Raw genomic sequence first — 23909 nt, 5'->3', positions numbered from 1 at the left:
AACCACGGGACATCTGCATTGAACAACGGCTCTTTATTCACAGAACTGTGGGGTGATACACAGCCTCTGTTATTATTGTGCGGCTCTCACAATAAGAGGAATAACTCAAAATATGCAGAGTAACGGAGATATTCACCTGCGGCTCGCTAATATAAACACATGGAACACATTACTTCCTGCTTCACTGACATCACATGAAGCGAACGTCTCGTACCTGAACCTAAGGTCCCAAGTCTACCTCTGCTACCTCTTCAGTATATTGTCCTGTTGTATGATCGCCTGAGTCTTTTAAAGATCCGCGATTGTGTGGACAAACTACCGATCCAGGACTTTAATGGTCAGTCAAAGCCACCGCCACCGGTTCTGGCGTCTGTACCCTGTTTCCTATGGTGTCTACCTGCTCGGTTGCTACGCAACAGCCGTCGTAGAAGACGGGGAAAGAGAGGTGGAGTACTATGCCGGTTAAGAGCTTACCTGGCTTCATCCTCCACATACAACCCCTGCCGTCCACCGTCTGATCTCTCCTGGGACTGCGCCAGCTACAATATTCATGGCTCGGCGGACTACTCCTACCGGTGCCTGCTGCCGGCTATACCGGAGGCCGGGCTTCCAGTTCCATGTCGCCGGCCCGTGAGGATCCGCAGACGGGGATGCGCACCGGAGAATCTCCGCCCGGTAAACGGGGCCTCCCAACTGACAGGTCGGCGTTTGGTTCGTATGGCGTAAATCAACGCCAGATCCGTTGTAAATAAGACTTTTATCTTAAATGACTTTTTTACTTCATATTCCTTGGATTTTTTACTGCTGACTGAAACCTGGCTGAAACCGGGTGAAAACAGCACGTTCTCTTAGCTCCTCCCACCCGGCTGTTCTTTCTTCAGCTCACCGCGGGCTTCAGGCCGAGGAGGGGGTCTTGCTGCTGTGTTCAGGGACAGTTTTAAATGTCGGCTTCTTCCCACAGGTACACACTCATCTTTTGAACTGCAATTGTTTGTGGTGGAGTTTGAAAGTCCTGTGTTGTGTGCTGTTGTCTATCGCCCTCCGAAATATAATAAGAACTTTATTCATGAGTTTTCTGAGTTTCTGGCGGATATTCTCCCAAAATATGATAAACTTCTGATCTGTGGGGATCTTAATGTCCATGTTTGTTGCACATCTGATCAGTTCGCCACTGACTTCAAAAGCTTGTTGGCAACTTTTAATTTAATTCAATCTGTGGATAAACCAACGCACCATCTTGGGCACACCTTGGACCTTGTTATTTCGTCTGGGTTCTCAGTCTCTCTCAAAGAGATATCTGAGACTGCAATCTCAGATCATTTCCCTATTGTGTTTGAACTAATAGCCCCCCAAGCAATTGGTAAACCTCCTGCTCCATCCCATCAGCGGCGCATCATCACCTCCTCCACAGCTGTTGAATTCACTGCTGCCTTCAATGACTCACAGTTTTTTACCTTGAACGGTCTGGCTTCCCCTCTTTGCCCTAATGAGTTCTTTTCCATCTTCCACTCTATGAATTCTGGACTCTGTTGCCCCTCTTAGGCGAAAATCTGCCAAGCCAAGAACAGATCCCTGGTTGAATGACACCACCCGGGCCGCCAGGCAGCGTTGCAGGCAGGCAGAATGCAGATGGAAGAAGGACAAACTGCATGTGTCTCTGGAAATGTTAAGGACCTGTCTTAGTGATTATCAGAGGGCTGTATGAGAAGCAAAGTCTCAGTACCTCTCTAATATTATTTCTACCAGCAGTCATTGTCCCAAGGTGTTATTTGACACAATGAATGCTGCTGTTAATCCACGCACTTCTGCTGTGACTGATGTCTCTATTGCCGCCTGTGAACATTTTCTTTGTTCCTTTGTTGACAAAGTTGATTCTGTCAGAAAAAACACCAGTATAGGTGTCTCCGTGAGTTTTAACAAGGATTTGCTTGCCTCCCCAACCCATTCTGCTGTTAGACCAGTTTGAAGTGGTTTCTCTCTCCTCTCTCGGTGACGTAGTGAAATTTTTGGAACCTACGAATTGCCCATTGGATATTATCCCTGCCAAAGTACTGCAAATGGCTTTTAACACTGTGGGCCCCAGTCTTCTGATTTTTATCAACTCCTGCCTTAAATTAGGAACTAACCACCCATGGACTGTCCAGCTGATAATTACATGGACATCGAGCCACGTAATTATATAATTACGGTGCACACCATGCACACCATGCAAGCAGAAAAAAGGAATGAAGAAGTTGCTGTAAAAAGCTAGAATTTTATCCTTTTTATTTATTTAATTATTTATTTTTCATAAATGCTTTCATAAAAATATGACTAATGTGTGAATTTTTTTAAATGTTATATACATTTATGGAGCTAAGTAAGCAATCAAACTTGCAAATTAACCTTTAGTTGTTTTGAATTGTTGTTTAGACAAAGCGAGTAAAAACACAGAAATTCTGCTACCACCAAAGCCCAACGTAGTAAAATTACAACGTTTCTCTAAAAACGTACATAAACATTTTTTTCCAAAAACTCTTTGATTTCTGCATCTAAGGCCTCCAACAACAACATCTGAAAGGTCAAATAATTTTTTTTTTAGGTTTTTCTTAATTTGGGTCTTACAGGGTTAAACATGCTGTGGTCAGGCCTCTTCTTAAAAAGCCTAATCTTGACCCCTCAGTTTGATCTAATTTTAGACCTGTTTCCCATTTGCCCTTTCTCTCCAAGGTTTTAGAAAAAGTTGTTTTTATACAATTACAGTCCTTTTTGGAAGACAACTCTATTCTGGAGAAATTTCAATCTGGTTTTAGGTCTCGTCACAGTACTGAGTCTGCACTGTTAAAGGTGCACAACGACATTGCGCTGTCTGTGGATGCCAAGAGCCCTGTTGTCTTATTGCTACTTGATCTCACAGCAGCCTTTGACGCGGTGTACCACTCAGTCCTCCTGTCACGTTTAAATAAATATGTTGGCATCCACGGCACTGCACTAAGGTGGTTCACATCGTACCTGTCCTGTAGGACCTTCTCTGTTATGGTTGGTGATCTGTCTTCTTCCAGTGCTCCTCTCTCCTGTGGAGTCCCACAAGGTTCTATTTTTGGCCCCATCCTATTTCCATTATATATGTTGCCACTTGGGTCAATTATAGCCAGGCACAACCTATCTTTTCATTGCTATGCAGATGATTTACAAATCTACCTGCCAGTGAAGCCTAACAGCAACAGCGCACAATCCTCCTTGTCTAGCTGTCTTGCTGACATTAAGCAGTGGTTGGCCCAAAATGTTCTTAATTTAAACAACGAGAAACGGAATGTATTGTGTTCAGGGACACTGTGATGGATGGCTTTGGCTCCTTGTCCTCAAAACTCAGTCCGAACATCAGGAATCTGGGAGTGACCTTTGACAGTCATCTGAGGTTTGATGAACAAATAAGCAACGTTGTCAGGACTAGTTTTTTCCAGTTGCGTCTGCTGGCCAAAGTTAAAACGTTTTTAAACCGTCACTGTAGATCATTTGGTTAAATTATTAGTTTATTCATTTTGAGCCACCGGAGCCACCGTACTGTGTGGCCTCATCCAATCAGAATGCCCGGCGGGCCAGTTCCCTCTTACCTCCCGGTTGTATCGCAGTTCATTGAATGCTTGGATTAAATGCAGTCGTTTAAACTCGGTGTGATCCTTGACTCATACCAACCACTAAGCACGTTCTACATGGTGTCAGAAGCGAGTACGGACTTCTCGCCAGTGTTTTTTTTTCCTTTTTTCTCCGGTCGTCGTTGAATAACCTGTTGGATTTAATCGTGCTAGCGTAGCTATCAACAGTTAAGAACGTTGTTTTCCTTTCCCCGACGTGATGGCGGATGGATTTCGCAGACCGGACCCCCTCGTTTTTGATGAAAATATCGCCGAGAATTGGCGTATTTTTGAGCAGGAGTACGACATTTTTATTGCTGCCGCGCACTCAGATAAGTCAGCAAAGACTCAAGCTTATATCCTTCTCAACATTGCTGGCCCAGACGCCATCGAACGAGAGCGGTCTTTCGTCTACTCTGCTGAAGTGCGCGCGCCAGGGGATGTTGGAGGGATCATTACCCCAGCTGAATCTCGAGAGGACCCCGAATGTTTGAAGAAAAAGTTTCGGGAAATCTGCAGTCCTCAAAACAACAGGACGATGGAAAGACACAAATTTCATACCAGAAGTCAGAAACAAGGTGAGAGCATTGAATCATTCACAAGTGATTTAAGGATTAAGGCTAAATGCTGCCATTTTGGAGACCTAACGGACGAGCTTATCTGCGACCGCATCGTGTGTGGCGTTACCAGTGACACTTTGAGAAAAGCTCTGTTAAAAGATAGCGAGCTTAAACTTGCCAAAGCCATTTCTATCTGTCGAATACACGAGATGACAGAGGAAAGCAGCAAGACGTTAGCATCACAAAGCAATGCAACCAGTGTTAATGCAGTTAAGTTACTTTCAAATAAAATGCATTGGCCAAAGCCCCAGCCCCCCGCACAGACCGTCATGAGGTGCAACAATTGTGGAGGGAGCCACGCAGCCAAGCGGGAAAAGTGTCCAGCATTCGGACAACAGTGTCACAGTTGCCAAAAGTTCAACCACTACAAAAGTTGCTGTAAGTCTAAACCTTGCAGCCAAAATAGGCAACATCCCAGACATAATGTCAGACATGCAGTTAACGAGCTGGAAATGGAGGAACACACATGTGACGATGGAACGTTCTATGTGGATGGCATTGAAGTTGACAATCATGTCGATTGTGTGAATCTAAAAGCCATTGAAAAGGATGAAGGATTTGTCACAATGCACATAAACGGCAAGTCCACCGAGATGAAAGTAGATACAGGAGCAAAATGCAATGTGATGTCACTCAATACTTTCAAAAGACTAAATAATGGCGAACAACTTGTACAGCAGAAGAAAACAGCTAGCCTTGTTGCATATGGAGGCACAAGAATTGAGACAAGTGGCATCGCCACACTGCAGTGCTGCTTAAAGGAGCAGAACCACTCATTGCCGTTTTTCATTGTGGACAGAGCAGTGCAACCACTGCTAGGATTTCGTGCATGCATGGACATGGGGGTTGTTAAAATTAGTCCAGACGTCCATCAGATCAGCGTGGAGAGCAACATGGATTTCAGCTCACAGACGTTCGTGCAGTACAAAGACCTTTTCAGCAAGGAATTAGGAGAACTTCCAGTCACATATTCCATGACCCTGGATCCCAGCATACAGCCTATGGTCCGTCCAGCTCACCGCATCCCTGTCGCAATGCAAGAAAGAGTTAAAGCTGAACTTGAACGCATGCAAAGCATAGGTGTTATAACACCAGTCACGGAACCAACCGACTGGGTGTCGTCCATGGTAGCAGCACATAAGAAAGACAAGCGAGAAATCAGACTTTGCATCAATCCCAAAGACCTCAACACCGCATTGAAAAGACCCCACCACCCAATGCGCAGCGTGGAAGAGGTGGCAGCGCAAATGTCCGGGGCAACAGTTTTTTCTGTTCTGGATGCAAAGAACTCTTTCTGGCAGATACGTCTCGACAAGAAATCATCACTGCTGACCACATTCAGCACCCCATTTGGGCGCTACAGATTCCTTCGGATGCCCTTTGGCATTAATTCTGCCAGTGAAGTATTTCAGCGCTCCATGGAACAACTGTTTGCGGGTTACCCCTGCTCAGTCATCGTCGATGACATCATCATAGGAGGCCGCGGAGTGGCTGAACATGACGCCAACTTGAGAAAAGTGCTCGAAAGGGCACGGGAGATCAATCTCAGGCTAAACCCAGACAAATGTAAATTTCGCCTGGACCAAGTAGCCTACGTAGGCCACATCTTCACAAGCAATGGCCTAAAAGCGGACCCGTCTAAAACTGCAGCGATCAATGACATGCCAGTCCCTACGGATGTGACCTCACTACAACGCTTCCTGGGCATGGTCAACTACCTTAGCAAGTACATTCCAAATCTCAGCAACATTGCAGCGCCCCTTAGGCAACTCACCCAAAAAGAGACAGCATGGTGCTGGTTTCAACAGCATCAGGAAGCCTTTGAGCGCCTCAAGTCATGCCTGGCCAGCCCACCAGTACTGGCGTATTACAATGTCAAAGACCCAGTTACACTGACCTGCGACGCGTCAGGTTATGGACTAGGAGCAGCGTGCTTACAGAACGGCAGACCTGTAGCCTTTGCGTCGCGTGCTCTCACAGACACTGAGACACGATACGCGCAAATAGAAAAGGAGCTTCTAGCTGTTGTGTTTGCCTGCACAAAATTCAAAGACTATGTCTACGGAAAGCCCACAATCGTAGAAACCGACCACCAGCCCTTGGTGACCATCATAAAAAAGCCCATTCATGCCGCTCCTGCCCGTCTCCAGAGGATGCTGCTTCGCCTGCAAAGTTACGACATCGACCTGATCTACAAAAAGGGCAAGCACATGTACCTGGCAGACACCCTCTCCAGAGCTCCCGGCTCACATGCACCGCAGAGCTCTGTTGAAAACGGTGACTACGAAGTCATGAGTGTGAGCTACATATCCTCAGCCCGCCTGGAGGAACTCCGTAAACATACAGCTGAAGACGTGGTGCTACAGACTCTTACCACAATCATTCACCGCGGATGGCCCACCAGAGAAAGCCAACTCCAGCCTGCCATCAGCCATTTCTTTCCATACAGAGATGAGCTGACAGTGGAAGACGGCATCGTCATGAAAGGCCATAAAGCGGTCATCCCCCAATCACTGCACAGGGAGTACATCAACATTGTGCACAAGGGCCACCCAGGTATTGAGGCAACCAAACGTAGAGCTAGAGGTGTAATCTTTTGGCCTGCTATGTCTAAGAACATTACAGAAGAGCTGCTCTCATGTGCAGTGTGCAATAGCACAAAGTCGCATCAGCGAAAAGAGCCCCTCCAACTCCACCCTGTTCCAGATTTGCCATGGTCCACAGTGGCTGCAGACATTCTTGATTGGCATGGCAAACATTATCAAGTTCTCGTGGATTCATACTCCGGCTGGTTCGAACTCGACCTGCTCCGAGATTTGACCTCATCAGCCGTCATATCCAAATTGAAAAGACACTTCTCGGTACATGGCACACCTCACATACTCATCACAGACAATGCTAGACAGTACACCAGCCAGCACTTCAAGGATTTTGCTAAGCAATGGGATTTTACTCATACCACAAGCAGCCCAGAGTTTCCCCAGTCAAACGGACTCGCGGAAAGAGCAGTCCGCAGCGCCAAGCAACTCATGGAGAAATCGCACAGAGACGGATCGGATGTGTTTCTCAATATCCTGAACCTCAGAAACATTCCCCGTGACCCAACATTAGGCTCTCCTGCTGAGCGTCTTATGTCACGCCAAACTCGAGCAGCCATTCCAGTGAGCACTAAACTGCTGGAGCCTGCCACGAGGAATGTCAAGCAAGTTGCCGCCCAACTTCTCAACAAAAGGCTCACCCTGAAGCGCTGCTATGACAAGTCGAGCCACCCACTACAGCCGCTGGCAGAGGGACAAGTGGTACGCATGCAGACAGCAAAAGGCTACGACAGACTTGGAACGGTGAAGGAGATGAGTAAAGAGCCACGGTCCTACATAGTTCAAGCAGATGGGAAGACTTATAGGAGAAATCGCCGCCACATACTTCCTGTCGCAGAGCCACCATCGCCGCAGCTCGTTGATGACCCAGACCAACAGGACAACAGCCCCCCTACAGTGGACAGTTCTCCCCCACCACAAATGCCAGCATCACACACCACAACACCCATCCTCTCCCCAGCCCCAGTCCACAACGCCCTCACCCATTGTGAATCGAGACACACAATACACCACACGCTCAGGTCGCACCTGCAAACCAAATCCCAAATACATGTGAAAAAAAAAAAAAAAAGAAAAGAAGGAAGAATAATCCCATCCATCCAGCGTGTTTAATATTGGGACATTTGATGTACTTAAACTCTCAAAGTGTTTAGTAGGCTATGAAGAGGCCTAAACGTTAAAAGTGAAATAAGAAGTATTCAATTAACCTTATTTGTTTGATTTAAGTTGCAATGTTTACCAGTGCTATTTTGTTGACGGTGCTAAAGACTAAAAGGAGAGGATGTAGATCATTTGGTTAAATTATTAGTTTATTCATTTTGAGCCACCGGAGCCACCGTACTGTGTGGCCTCATCCAATCAGAATGCCCGGCGGGCCAGTTCCCTCTTACCTCCCGGTTGTATCGCAGTTCATTGAATGCTTGGATTAAATGCAGTCGTTTAAACTCGGTGTGATCCTTGACTCATACCAACCACTAAGCACGTTCTACAGTCACGACCTTGAGAAAGCCATACATGCGCTAATAAGTTCCAGATTACTGCAATGCACTGTATGTTGGCATTTCCCAGACTTTTCTCAGTCGCCTTCAACTTGTTCAAAACGCTGCTGCCCGTCCTTTAATCAACACTAATAGAAGAGAGCACATCACCCCTGTTCTACACTCTCTCCATTGGCTTCCAGTCTCTTTTAGAATTGATTTTAAACTTTTAATGTTTGCCTTTAAAGCTCTTCATGATCTTGCCCCATCTTATTTATCTGAGCTTTTAACTGTTCGTGATCCAGGTAGAGCTCTGAGGTCAAACAACCAAATGTTGCTGGAAGTGCCCAGGTCAAAATATAAACACTGGGGTGATCGAGCCTTTGCTGTTGCTGCTCCCAGGCTCTGGAATAAACTCCCTGTTGAGATGCGTCTTATCTCTGACCTGGGCCTCTTCAAATCAAGGCTAAAAACCTATTTATTTAGGATGGCTTTTAATACAGAGTAGTATGGTGACACTTTTTTATCTTTTATCTTCTTATCTTTTATCTGATTCTATCTTATTTTATTTTGCACTATTTTATTGTTTTTACTGTTTTTAATTACTTTTATTTTTTTCCTCTTTATTTATTTCTTGTAAAGCACTTTGGATCACCGAAAGGATTGTTGCAAAGGGCTGTATAAATAAAGTACATATACATTTACATTTACCTCCTACAGCACACACACATATACACAGCTCCTCACACACACAAAGGTACACACACCAGGTTTAGTCTGTAACATAGATTAGTTTGTCTGACAGCGTTGTTCAGTCTGTAGAATAAGATGTGTAATAAATAATTAAAAGTAAAAAGTACCTGATTTTAAACGTACTTTAAGTATTAAAAGTAAAAGTACTTGCATAATGATTAATACTCTTAATGTCTATATTCTAAAAAAAACAGACTGTGGCATTTTAATTAAGTTTTAGGTTCATGTGCCCAATGTGTTGAATATCAACAATAGCAAAACCAACAAAGAAGTCTGGTTATATATCTTTAAAAGATTTATTTAACTGCAACACAAATATTTAATGACAATTGCAGTACATTAACCATTTTAACATTGTAACAACAACACTATTAGTTACCATATGTTAAAGGCTGTAAACATTTTTGATTCAGTGCATGAGTTTTAATCTGACAGAAACGGGCGCGGGTCATAAGCTCGCGTTGAACCTTGTTTATACTCGTGCGTGTGATGTGGCGCGGGGCTCTGCAGACAGAGCGCGCCTATGGCAAGCCGTTTTAACATTTAATCGAACCACACTCCTATCTGTAATTACATTTTAGATAGCCATAATAGCATTTCTCCTAGTCAAAATGTTATTCTCACTAGTCAGAATGGTAATTAAAGATAACCGCAATAACATAATTACTAGTGGAAATGTTATTTCAAGATATCTATAACTTTGATTCTATAGTCAAAACTACATTAAAGGATATCTAAAAATCCTTAAAAAGTGTAAGTAGCCGTTTTAACATTTAATCGCTAGACTGGATATGTATTACAGATATCTGTAATTCGATTCTTTCTATTTAAAAAGAACATTTCAGATATCCACAACGTCATTCTTGCCAGGACAAATGACATCACTTTTGCCATTCATGTGTATTGGGCTTTCGATTTCAGATATCCACGTCATTCTGGATATATAGAATGAACATTCTGGATATAGAATGAACATTCTGGATATCTGCAATAGAATTCTTACTAGGACAAACTCCCATCTCAGATATCTTCAATCCAATTGTTACTAGTCGTAATAACATTTACCGTAATTGTAATGAAACCGCACAGAAGTGACGTCATTTGTCCTAGGAAGAATGACATTGTGGACAGGAATAATGGAATTGTGGATAACTGAAATTAAAAGCCCAATACACATGAATGGCAAAAGTGACGTCATTTGTCCCAGGAAGAATGACGTTGTGGATATCTGAAATGATAATTGTGGACAGGAAGAATGTGATTGTGGATATCTGAAATGTTCTTTTTGACTAGGAAGAATTTAATTACTGATATCTGTATTACTTATCCAGCCTAGCAATTAAATGTTAAAACGGCTTGACTACGCACAACAACTTTCCACATATCACTTACATTGGTCTCAAAATTACTCTCCGTCTCTGTCCGGTGTTTCATTGGCTCGTCTTTTGTTCTTCACAAAGCGATCCCTCTTTTTTTTTTCCATGTCCTATGGTAAAATAACCGTCTTTCTGTAACTTGGTAACAATCTCCTTCCGTGAATATAAAGCTATGTGACTGTCTCGGACAGAAGAGTCATACAAATGCGGAGGTGGGTGGAAGAGGAGGCTCCTCGCGGGTCTCCTCCGCACTCCTGCATCAATTAAACACTGTTGATTTCTTCCCATGGAGCTGATATTAAAACTATTCTGATTTAGTAAATGTCTGTCAGTCAGCTGGTGACGGCAGGTTATCCAGCCGCTGTCAAGCCTTGATTATACTCGCCGTAGTGTGGGTTATACCCGCCGTACACGCATTTGTATGACTCTTCTGTCCGAGAGCACTGAGACAGTCACATGACCTTATTTTCATGGAAGGAGATTGTTACAAAGTAACAAAAAAACGATGGTTTTTGCCATAGGTTGTGAAAAAAAGAGGGGGATCACTTTGTGAAAGGCAAGAGACGAGCCCAAAGAAAGAGTGGTGACCCAGGGGGAAAGCTGGACCTGCACCTCCCTGTGATTCTGGTGGTTTGTCCAAATACGTGAAACATCGAGAGACGGACAGTCATTTTGAGACCAATGTACGCGATATGCGGAAAGTTGTTGTTTACTACTGTTGCTAGGCAGCAGACGTTTACCGGCAGTACAAGTTGAATATTTTGGGTTGTACGCCCTCTGCCGTTGCGGCGAATACTGTAATGAACAATGCGCTGAACACGCTGAGCATAAACGCCTCCGTACATACTTGTATGGTCTAGAGTTGCACGATACTCACGGTACCGTGCCAAATTGTAACGATTCCTACGATACCAGAAATTAGGTATGCACCGATTGCTCGGCCAATGACTGGAACCGGCCGATTTTCACGTGATCAGCCCTAATCAACGACCGGCCGGTCAGACAGAAATATTCAGATTTTAACCCATTAAAGCGGACCTAGAGTGGTCCTGTTGCACATATATGTTAGTTATGGAGGTCTACTTACATACATTAACTTGTTTTTATGGTCAAAAACCTCATAGTTGCTGTAAACGAGCCGATAGAAATCCTCTTTTCTGACGGTGTTTCCCAGCCGCGAGACTTGAGACTCAACTCTCTCACCCAGAAGACAGAGTCTTGTGATTGGCCAGTATTTTCAGCACACCCGCTCTCAGAAGCGCAGCTCCCCTTCTGGAACGGTGGATGCACTGCTACTCATTATCAAACATTGTTTTAACAATGTTTAAAAATAGCTTCTCCACGACTCCAGCCGCAGTCCCTTTTATGACTTTGACCTGGAGTCAGACCCAGAGTCAGAAGACACTGTCGCTCGTGAAACACCTCCACAACAGACGTTATTCTTCTTCTGCGGTTCAATGTACCCAACCGGGTGTTTACAATAAAACAGCATTCTCAGCAGTGGCTGAAATGTTTGTTTAGAACCCACCAGGGCTTCTTAAACAAGGTAATGACACAGATACACACTAAAAAACAGTGTTAATTGGAACTTCCGGTCTAGGTCCACTTTAAGGCCTGAAGCGCCTGGAAAAAATGTCTCTAAAACCTGAGCTTCAATAAGAAAAGTAAGAAAATAAAGTAATCTCAACTTGTGTCAGTGACTTGATTTACCTTGATCCATTGATGTACAAGTGATTGCAATAGGCCTTTGTGTGTGTTTAGAGAATAATATTTAAGCTGCCAGGCTATATTTATTTTATTGCCATGTCCCGATGTATCATGACAATTGATATTGTATTTTTATATCATTATTTATATATTTCTATTTTATAGTGATTAGTTTTTGTATTTTTAGTTGGATATTGGATGTGAACTCATTGTATTTCTATGTTAAAATTTTAAAGAAAAGATGCAACACAGACGGTTCAAGAAATAGATGACGGCCGTCCACTGTGCAGGCACTGCCACCAAGCTATAGGAGCCAAAGGAGGGAACACCTCCAACCTCATAAAACATCTGCAGTGTCGTCACACAGATTTATATGTCGAAATACCAGGTTAGTATTCCCTGTTTATTTTCTCATTGGCTAATATTAGGGTATATGCTCCGTGTACAGGCTGAGGAATGAAGAGTTAAAGGATGTCAAAATATAAAGCACATCGAAAATGCATAAAAATATAGTTTTCACAGGGAATCAGTTCCTGTATGTTGTATTTTGTCCTCTATGGTTTATTATGTTGGAGAATAAGCATTATTGTCAAATAGATTTGTTTTTAAAGATAGTGGATTTGTTATCCTAAGTTGATTATTTAAACTGAATGATTTTCAACCATATACACTCTAACTTCATTTATTTATTTTTATTGCTTATATGCTTTTGTTCATGTTGTTAATGCTTGTTGGGTGCATTTGTGTGGGTGTGTCTGTGGGTGTGTCTTTTTCTCTCCAGGTTGACTCTCAACCCCCTGCACACAGGAGGTTTGGGTTAGTGATCAGTGGAGGTGGATAAAGGGAGGGTGAAAAGCCTCGGCTGCCCTCTCTTGTGAGCTGAGTGGAGCTGCTCCTGTTTGGTGAGACTGACAGTTTGTGTTACTCCTTTCTGTGGAAAGGAGGGTTGTTTGGCAGTTTTGACTCTGTTGTGTGTTCTAGCCTGGATGTGATGAGGATGATTGTGTGTATTAACCTGGTTCTTTGACATGCAAAAGAGTTTTTTCAAAAGCTGGATATGTTGTCTCCAAGAAAAGTGACCGGGAGGTGCGGCGTGTAGCTCACCTGGTAGAGCTGCTGTCCCCTGATGGTGCAACAGTTCTGTTTTGCGAGTGGCCCCGGTTCGAATCCTGCTTTAGGCAACCCTTTCCTGCACGTCATTACCCCTGTCGCTCTCTACTTATACTCTTGATTAAAGGCAATAAAAAGCCCCAAAAATATACTTAAAAGAAAGAAAAGAGTCCCGCCACTGTTGAGATTGTCGTTTTAAAACAACAACAAATAAAGTCACAAGCGCAATTGATGTCCCATCTCTGTCCTGTCCTTTGAAAACACTGTAATACTTTCAACAAATATCTTGTGTCCTATTGGATTTATTTAATCATTGGCTTAATGATACTGGTAAAGTAAGCAAGAATAATAATAAGTATTATTATTATTATTGTTATTAAATAATATTAGTAATTACTAATACACCACTATCAGCATTACACACATTAATCAAAACAGAATAGATGAATTAATGAATGAACCACACAAAATCTATTTTTATTTCTGTTTGCAGTGATTATTCCCATGTAAGGAAGAGGATTAGGGCCACGGAGGAAAAAAATTATAATTGAGATCTGTTCTCAGAATTCTGATTTTAAAGTCAGATCTCAAATATGTTTTTCCTCCGTGGCCCTAATCCTCTTCTGTACTCATGCACCAAGAGGCCTCACAAACAGTTTAAATGTCAATAAAGGCGTTGACCAGCAGGGGGTTTGTGTGCACATGAAGCCTCAAGAAATTAACATTTTCTCGAACCAGTTGGCTGGAAAGGCTCAAGGCTTCACGGGGATTCATCTGCCCATCACTAGATACTGAGGAACCACCGAGGTATGAAGGTATATTTGGTGCAAAAGTCACAAGCACATGTAACTGCAGATTTCACATGCGCAAACTAAAGTCACAAATGTGTAACCGTAAAGTTGAAGTTGTACATTTTTTTTTATACCTTCTTAACACAAATCCTTATTACAGGTACACAAATCCGTATTACAGGTACACAAATCCGTATTACAGGTACACAAATCCTTGTTACAGGTACACAACTACAAGTCAATTGATACAAGTGCTCGAATCTGCTTCTACGAGTTTCAGATACTTTTTCTCCTCACACTAGGTGGTATAAGTGGTGCAAAAGGATTTGTAACTTGTGCACGCCGAGCGAATCGATCGATGAGAAAACAAGGCTTAGAGTGGGCGGGGCTTAGGAAGCTCTCTGCTGAGTTTTGAGTGACAGCTCGGAGTCGCAGATTCACAACATTAAAAGTGTCAAATATACGAGAAAATAAAGTCGCAGATTTATGAGATTAAAAGTACATTTCCATTTTATTAGATATATAGACTCACGCCCACCATTTCTCCCGCTGTTTATGTGTTTTATACATATGAACTGTATCTATATCAGTTCAGTCTGTGGGCTCCCGGCTGCCTCGCTGGAGGAGCATCCAGCTGCAGCCCCGGAGACCAACACCCTGGTGTGACAATACTGGATTTTTTCCCTAAAAACTGTATTTACACACCGAAACGACGGGAGTGGTTTGACGGAAGTGATATTTTTTTTTTTTTTTTAACGAAGGAAGAATATAAAAGCACGTTAGCCTGTCCATGTGCTTAATATATTTAGTATAAATACCACAAGTATCTCCCCACGGAGCTCCACGTTTATACTTTTTTCAACTTTTTACACATTAAACACACTATTTAGATTAATAATAACTGTTTTACGTTAGTTTAACTTTGCTATTTTCTTCATTTTCACAAATTTCCCTGCTCCACACCCTGGAGCACCACAGCAGGGACAACGACCACCACCAACTACCCGCCTCCCTGGAGCCCCAGAGCGGATACAACAAGCACCACACACACCCCCTGGAGCTCCGCTGTTATACATTTTTTTCACCTTTTCACACTATTAACTAATCAAACCTTGTCAGATATCAAGGTTTCTTCCCTCTACTACTACTCACTTACTGTTGTAAGTTTATTTGTAAAACTAACTAAAGAAAATAAAGTTAAAAAATTAAAATCTGTCACGCCAGTGTGTTGTTGTCACTACTGTTGTCGCTACGCTTGGCGAGACACGGCACCCTCCTCCGCCTCTCCTCAGAGATAGGTGCGCGATCACGGCTTTGCCTGGGCGAAGAAAAAACGTAAATTAATCAGTTAAACACTGTTGATTTCTTCTCATGGAGCCGATATTAAAACTATTCTGGTTGAGTAAATGTCTGTCAGTCAGCTGATGAAGGCAGGTTATCCAGCCGCTGTTTAGACCGTCTCTCCCCCAGAGCAGCGAGGCAGCCGGGAGCCCACAGACTGAACTGATATAGATATGGTTCATATGTATAAAACACATAAACAGCGGGAGAAATGTTGGACGTGAGTCTATATATTTAATAAAATGGAAATGTACTTTTAATCTCATAAATCTGCGACTTTATTTTCTCGTATATTTGACACTTTTAATGTCGTGAATCTGCGACTCCGAGCTGTCACTCAAAACTCAGCAGAGAGCTTCCTAAGCCCCGCCCACTCTAAGCCTTGTTTTCTTATAGATCGATTCGCTCGGCGTGCACAAGTTACAAATCCTTTTGCATCACTTGGTGTAAGTGGTGCAAAAGGATTTGCGAGAGCGAGGAGAAAAAGTATCTGAAACTCGTAGAAGCAGATTCGAGCACTTGTAGTTGTGTACCTGTAACAAGGATTTGTGTACCTGTAACAAGGATTTGTGTACCTGTAACAAGGATTTGTGTACCTGTAATACGGATTTGTGTACCTGTAATAAGGATTTGTGTTAAGAAGGTATAAAAAAAAATGTACAACTTCAACTTTACGGTTACACATTTGTGACTTTCATGTACAACTTCAACTTTACGGTTACACATTTGTGACTTTAGTTTGCGCATGTGAAATCTGCAGTTACATGTGCTTGTGACTTTTGCACCAAATATACCTTCATACCGAGGCTTCAAATGTCATCAGTGACGTCACTCGCCCTAAACAACACTTCAGGGATTTCTCGACACGCGATCCAAAGCATCAACGCGGTACAACCCATCACTATTGGTTCCCTTTTGTCTAGAAACCAGCACTTTAAGTTTTTTTTAACATTGTTATGAACTAAATCCATTCAGTCTAATTCTTACTTCACCAGTATTATGTTTATCATGCACCAAATAATATTATAAGTAATTAATAATTATTTATAACTTGTACAAATACATTGCAGTGCATAAAAATAATAAAAAGGCTGCAGTATCGCGATACTACCCGGAACTAGAGCTGGGACGATTAGTCTTCAAAATTAGACTTCAAAAATTTGTCAACATGAATATTTTGCGTTGATGTGTCGCGTGATTTTCTCCCTTCCTCGCCCTGAAATGTTCGTTTATCAAGCAGTCGCAGTAGTAAACTCATAATGTCATAATGAAAACATGACAAAGCCAGTTAACTAACTTGTTCATAAAAGATGATGTCAAAACTTCTCATTTTGATGACACTGGTAGTTTCATTGACATCAATACTTGCTTATGAGAAATGGACTATCCATTTTGAGCAAGTGACATTGCAGGTTATCCACTAGGTTTTGCAGTTTGCACTAATTGTTTTGAGAAATGCACTAACTGCTGTGCAAATGTTAATAGTGATGTGAGAAAAGCACCAAAGCGACAGAGAAAAACTGTAATAGAGAAAAATAAGAGCAACCCCAGGTTCCTCTTCAGCACTGTAGCGAGGCTGACAGAGAGCCACAATGTAACGAACCCATCAATCTCTCTATCTCTGAGTAGAAATGACTTTATAACATTTTTTAATTATAAAAAACAATCAGAGATGGAATTAACCACCTCCTACCCTCCAACATCACCAAAACACAGTTTAGTACAGCGAGCTTAGACTTAATGGCAGCTCCAGCTATACACGTACTAAATAATTTCACCCCATAAACCTCCCGGAGCTGACCTCAGCTAGACTCCTTAGAGAGGCTCTACTACAAGTTGGTAATATCTTACTAGATCAAATAAATATGTCTTTACTGAGCGGCTGCGTCCCAAAGGCCTTTAAAATAGCAGTAATTAAGCCATTACTTAAAAAGCTGTCTCTTGGTGCTAGCACTCTGACTTACTATAGACCGTTCTGAAGCCTCACTTTTATTTCAAAGATTTTAGAAAAAGCTGCCCAGTTGTGTGATCACCTGCATAGCAATAATTTATTTGAAAGGTTCCATTCTGGGTTTAGAACCCAGAGCACAGAGACTGCACACCCCGGATTTCCACTGGACGCGGAACGGCCGTGACGTGGTTCTGCTTCGTCCTCTGCCCGGCGGCAATCCCCACCAGGCGCGTTACGGCAGTGGCGCGGAGCCTTGGGAGCCGGCAGTAATCTCGAAAACGGACGCGAGTTTGGGAGATCCAGCGATAGACTGTTTGTATAAAGGAAACAACAAATACACAGCTTATTTCATTCTCCCAACTTTCTGATGCTTAACACAGAAAAAACTGAGGTCATGGTCCTCAGGCCAAAATATATAAGAGCACCATTTTCAAGTGGAGCTCTAGACCTAGGCAGTAACACTCCAGTCCCTTGCACTACAGTAAGGAACCTAGGAGTCCTGTTTGACCAGGATTTATCACTGGATGAACACATTCAGCAAATATGTAGAACAGCCTTCTACCACCTTCGCAACATTAAGACAATTAGAAATATTATATCGCAACAAGACTCTGAGAAACTAATCCACGCCTTTAGAACCTCTAGGCTGGATTACTGTAACTCCTTACTGTCAGGATGTCCTAGTAAGTCCTTGAGAAGCCTTCAACTGGTCCAGAATGCAGCAGCACGGATGCTGACTGGAACCAGAAGAAGTGATCATATAACTCCTGTCTTGGCTTCTCTACACTGGCTCCCAGTGAAAAGTAGAAATGATTTTGAAATACTTCTACTCACATACAAGGCCCTGAATAATCATGCACCTTCTTATATTTGTGACTTAATCACTTTATATCAACCCAATAGACCGCTCCACTCGTGTATGGTCTTACCTGTTTATATATATAGTGTGAGTCCATGCACCTAATCATACTGCTTGCCTCACCCAGTGACTTTTCACTGAGGTTTTATGATTAATCTGCGAGCCTAAACAATTTACAGAAATACATTTCATTATAGCTGCAACTAACGATTATTTTGGTAATTGATTAATCTGTCGATTATTTTCTCGATGAATCGCTTAGTTCAGAAAATGTCAGAAAATGTTAAAAAACGTTGCTAATTTTTTTATCAAACCTGGAAATGATGATGTTCTCGGATGTCTTGTTTTGTCCACAAAACAAAATGATTCATTTTGAATGATTTCTTTGTTATGTGGAGCAAAGAAGCAAAGAAAATATTCACATTTAAGAAGCTAAAACGATCAGAAATCTTGTTTTAATCATGAAAAAAGCTTCAAACTGATTATCGATTATCAAAATAGTTGACGATTAATTTAGTAATCAATTAATAATAATTTAATAATCGATTAATCGATCAATCGTTTCAGCTCTACATTTCATACATTATTATGATTCTGGAAATACAGCACATATAATTTGTATGCCGCCCATTGATTGAATGCGAGACTCCGGTTCCTTTACTGCTGTTTATTGACGTCAAACCGACATCTACACCGTAGAACTGAATGTTCAATAGACAAAGAAAAACAACAATACATATAATTGTTACAGAAATAGCATTGCTTAGCATCGTAGTTAGCGTAAATAAATAATACTGAACAATACTGACCACTTTGGCCTGCTTCTCAACCAACGGCAGAGTAATCACAGTCTTCTTCTTCTCAGAATCTTCACAGTCAAAAAAATATGATTCTTCGGCTTACACTTCTCAAAACATCACACTCGTGCATCAAACACCACGAAGCATGGCGTGATAGAAATATAAAAAACTAGCCGCTGGCATCATTGCTACTGCTGCTTCGCGACTTCTGAGTCAAGGCACCTTGCTGACCGGCGCTACTTCCTGTTTTTACTCCTTTCAAAATAAAATCAAAGTTGCTGAATTTACACTCCCACCATCACACAATGTGTTATTCACAATAAAAGTTTACATTGTTAGCAGAACGTTATGAGGCACTTTTGTGAATATACAAATATACCTTATAACAAAAAAACAATCTCATCAAGAGATAACTCACTTATTCAGCCTCAAGTAATAATACTGTTTTGTGTATGGGCCTTTCTAAATAAACTGGCCTAATTGTGCGTGTACCTTTACTGTCTAGTGTTGTATCACTAAGTAACAGTTTGAGTTTTCTGAATCTTCCGTCAGCTACTTGGAAGACTCCGATCACCTTCGCCAACTTCCACTGATTTCTTGGTGCACCATCATCTTGCAACAAGACAATGTCATTCACTTTAGCATTTCTCCTGTCCTTGTTCCATTTACTCCTTTGCTGCAGATTCAGCAGATACTCCCTTCTCCACCTGGTCCAAAATTAATTGGTCAAGAACTGAACTCTCTTCCATCTTTTCTGAAGATAGAGATCTTCTTTTAAAAACTCTCCAGGTGGTGGTGCCATGATTGAAGATTTCATGGTCAATATGTGGTTTGGAGTTAGGGGTTCTGGTCCCAATGGATCATTGAGATGTTCCGTGGTCAATGGTCGACTATTTACTATAGCCATCACTTCGTAAAGAAAGGTTCTTAATGAAGAGCTGTCTAGTCTTCCAGCAGACTGGTCTAGGATGGCTGAGTGGACACTTCTCACGGTCCGAATTTGCCTCTCCCAGATCCCGCCCATGTGACTGGAAGCAGGCGGGTTCATGACAAAGTTGCATCCTAGCTCTTTAACACGTTGTTGCTCTAGCCCTTTCATCAATTCCTGAAATTCATTGCGTGCTCCGACAAAATTTGTGCCTTGATCACATTGTAGTTGACTGACATTGCCCCTTATAGCAATAAAGCAGCGCAACGCATTGAGGAAAGCATCAGTGGAAAGGTCGTCCAAAACTTCAATGTGGATGGCACGTGAACACATACAGGTAAATAGGAGCCCATATCTTTTTAGTTCTTTCCTTCCATCTTTAACATAAAATGGTCCGAAGCAGTCCATACCGCTGTAGGTAAATGGAGGGGTAGCTTCCATCCTCTCTGGTGGAAGGTCGGACATTTTTTTTTCTTGATTACACTTTCTGAGTTTTTTGCATTTAATGCACTTGAAGATGAACGAAGATACTGCATTACTGCACCCCAGTATCCAAATCCCACTGAGCGTATTTCATTGATGGTCATTCCACGACCCTGATGTTTCACCTTCTCGTGGTAGTACTTTATCAGCAATCGTGACACATGATGACCTTTGGGGAGGATAGCTGGGTGGTTGACATCGGGGTGGAGTGCTGCATGTGTCAATCTACCTCCCACCCTCAGGATATCTTAGCTATCCATGAAAGGATTCAACTTGTGCAGCTCGGTTGACTTGCCCTTTTGTATTTCTTTCCTTTGTGTGAGAGACCTGATTTCATCACTGAAAGCTTCTTCTTGCACTACACGGATTATGAACTGTTCAGCATCCTTTCTTTCCTCAAGTGTCGTAGCTTCATTAGATCTTATTCTAAGACCTCTTGCTTCCTTTGCAAGACGTTTCAGTCTAGCTATGGCCCTTATGGCTCTCTTCCAATCTGAAAACTTCTGAAGCCGGTCTGACAGAGTCTTCTCCTCCTTCGACCTCTGTTGTGAGAACCTGTGCTCTTTTAATTTCTGGGTCATCCTCATTGAGTACTCCCACCTTAATCTGTCCTTCCTTGGGAAGATCCTTTTGCCACAAGAAGCTTTGCGGTAAGTCCACGAGAGGCATGGTCAGCCATACATTATTAATGTAACCAAGGACAACCTTAGAATCGGTCCAAAAACATTCCTGTAGATCTTCTATCTCCATTTCTCTCCTTAGCAGATCACTTGTGTTGTGGCCACAACCGTGGCTGAGAGTTCTAGCCTTGGGATTGTTGTTACCTTCGTCGGCGCCACCCTTGCCTTCCCCATAACAAGAGCACAATGGACTTCACCAGACTTCGAAACAGCCCTGAGATAAGAACACATTCCATGACCAGAAACACTAGCGTCGGAAAGTGGTGAAGTCCATACTGCTGAACTTCCTTAGCTGCCAACGGTATGTAATGCCATGGAATTTCCAACGAAGACAGACTATTGAGGTCTTGGAGCCATGCTTCCCAACGTGGCCTGAGGTTGTTAGGAAGTGGCTCGTCCCATCCTACCTTGTCCTGGCACATCCTTTGTAGGATCTGTTTACCTTTCAAAATGAGAGGCACCACAAATCCAAGAGGATCAAAAATTGAGGCTACTGTTGACAGTACTCCTCTTCTGGTAAAAGGATGTTCTTTTATCTTCACTTTGAACTGGAACTTATCTGAACTGATGCACCATTGGACGCCAAGAGCAGAGGTCTCTTGCCTCTCTGACGAGCTGGATAGCTTCTACTTCACTGTCCAAACTTGTCAATCCATCGTCGTCATAAAAGTTGCGCTGTATAAACTTCACTGTAGCTTCATTAAACTTGCCTTCTCCTTCTGCAGCCAGATGCTTGAGCCCAAAGTTCGCGCATCCAGGTGACCATGTGGCACCGAACAAGTGAACCTTCATGCGAAACACTGATGGTGGAGTTTCCATGTTGCCTCTTTCCCACCACAGAAATCGGAGGTAATCTTGGTCCCTCGGCGAGACATGAAATTGATGGAACATCCGCTCCACGTCACACATGACGGCTATTTGTCCTTTGCGAAAGCGACACAAGACACCTACAAGAGTATTTGTAAGGTCTGGCCCAGTGAGTAGATGCTCATTCAGTGATGTATCCCGAAACTTAGCTGAGCAATCAAATACCACGCAAATCTTTCCTGGTTTTTGGGCATGGTAAACCCCATGGTGAGGGATATACCATGTAGTCTGATTGGTTAACTCTGAGACCCACTCGGCATCGTCTCTTGTTATTATGTCTTCCATAAATGCCACATAATCCTTGTGATATTGGTCATTTTTCTTGAGCCGTTTTTTAAGACACCTGAGTCAATGTTCTGCACACACTTTGTTGTTTGGAAGACTTGGCCTCTCTTCCTTGAAAGGCAACGGCATTTCATAATGTCCGTTTGGCTTCTGCTTGATGCTTTCTTTCAGCTTTGCCAAGAATTTAATATCTTTTTGTGATATTAGAACTTCTTTACTGAACTTCTCAGTGAAATCTGACTCAAAGACCTTGAGGATATCTGCCGGAGTGATCATTTCCTTGACTTGAGTTCTGTAAACAAAGTGGACCTCAGACTTGAGCTTAGAAGAAGGTTTGGTTGCTGGCAGAACTTTCTTTATGATGACGTGGTGGCTGACACCGATTTCATCCTCCTGGTCATACTCAACATCAGTGTTGCTGTAGCCGATAATGCTCCAACCCAACACAGACCTTTGTGCGTATGGCTGGTTTTCATTGCCTGTAATGACGTCTCTGGGAAGTAAGGCTTGGGGACAGTTATAACCGATTAACAATCCTACTTCACAGTCAAGCTCAGGAGACATTTCATCTGCCAAATGTTGTAAGTGCGGCCATGAATTTGCAGTTGTACTTGTGGGTATATGGGATCTGTTTGCTGGTATGTAATCTCTGGTGTAGGTTGTTGGGAGTTTGATTTTCATGGCAGAGCTGATGCCTCTTACTTGTAGTCCTTGCACCTTATGGCTACTTACCACCTTTGTTTTTGATGTTATCGTGGACACTTTAAGCTTTACTGGCTCTTTCTTGGCACACAATGTTTCAGCTGCATCTTTCAGGATGAAGGTTGTGTCGCTCTGACTATCAAGTAAGGCAAACACTAGAACTTCCTTATCTGGTTCAGTCGTTGTGGAGACATAAACTGGAACAATGGAAGAGGTGTGGGTGCTGCTCTTCTCTCGAACAACTCGGTTAGAGGTAGCTTGCTGTGTTTCAATTGGTTCAGACTGTTGGTTTTTGTCTTTGTTTTCATTTGACTTCTCTTGTTTGTTTCTTACAACTTGTTCTTGATCCTTGTTCCCACAATCTTGATGTAGGCATGTAGGATGACATTTTCCACATAAGTCACAAACACTCCTGGATGTACAAACTTTGGAGTTATGGCCGATCTTAAGGCAACCAAAACATAATTTCTCCAGTTGCACAAACTTAACCCTTTCTTCAACTGGCTTCTCCATAATCTCGCGACACCTAAGGAGAGTGTGGCCTTTCTTCTTGCAAAAAATGCACATGAAGCTTGTCTTCTCACTTGTATTAGTGGTGAAAGTCTTAGCACTGAAGTTTTGATTTCTTTGATACTTAGACTGTTCTCTTTCTGATGGCTTTGATCTTTCTTGGTCAGTTGGCTTCACTGCATATAAAGATGTGATGGGGTTACATGCAATTCTAGCCTCCACGTTGAGGAATCTCACAAAGTTTCTGAATTCAGGGAACATTTTATGTTGATCTTGATAAATCGTGGCTTCTCTATTCCAGCGTGAGCTCAACCAATCTGGTAGTTTGGCAGTAATCTTTTGGTTTTCCACACAGTCCTTGAGAGCTCGTAAATCTTGAACATATGGCATAGCTGATTCCACAATGCTCAGAAAATCAACATACTCACGAAGATTTTCACTGTTTTTGGGGCCAACT

This window comes from Microchirus variegatus (assembly GCF_963457635.1).
Source record: "Microchirus variegatus genome assembly, chromosome: 1".
NCBI lineage: Eukaryota > Metazoa > Chordata > Actinopteri > Pleuronectiformes > Soleidae > Microchirus > Microchirus variegatus.
Note: the sequence above shows the minus strand (reverse complement) of the source record.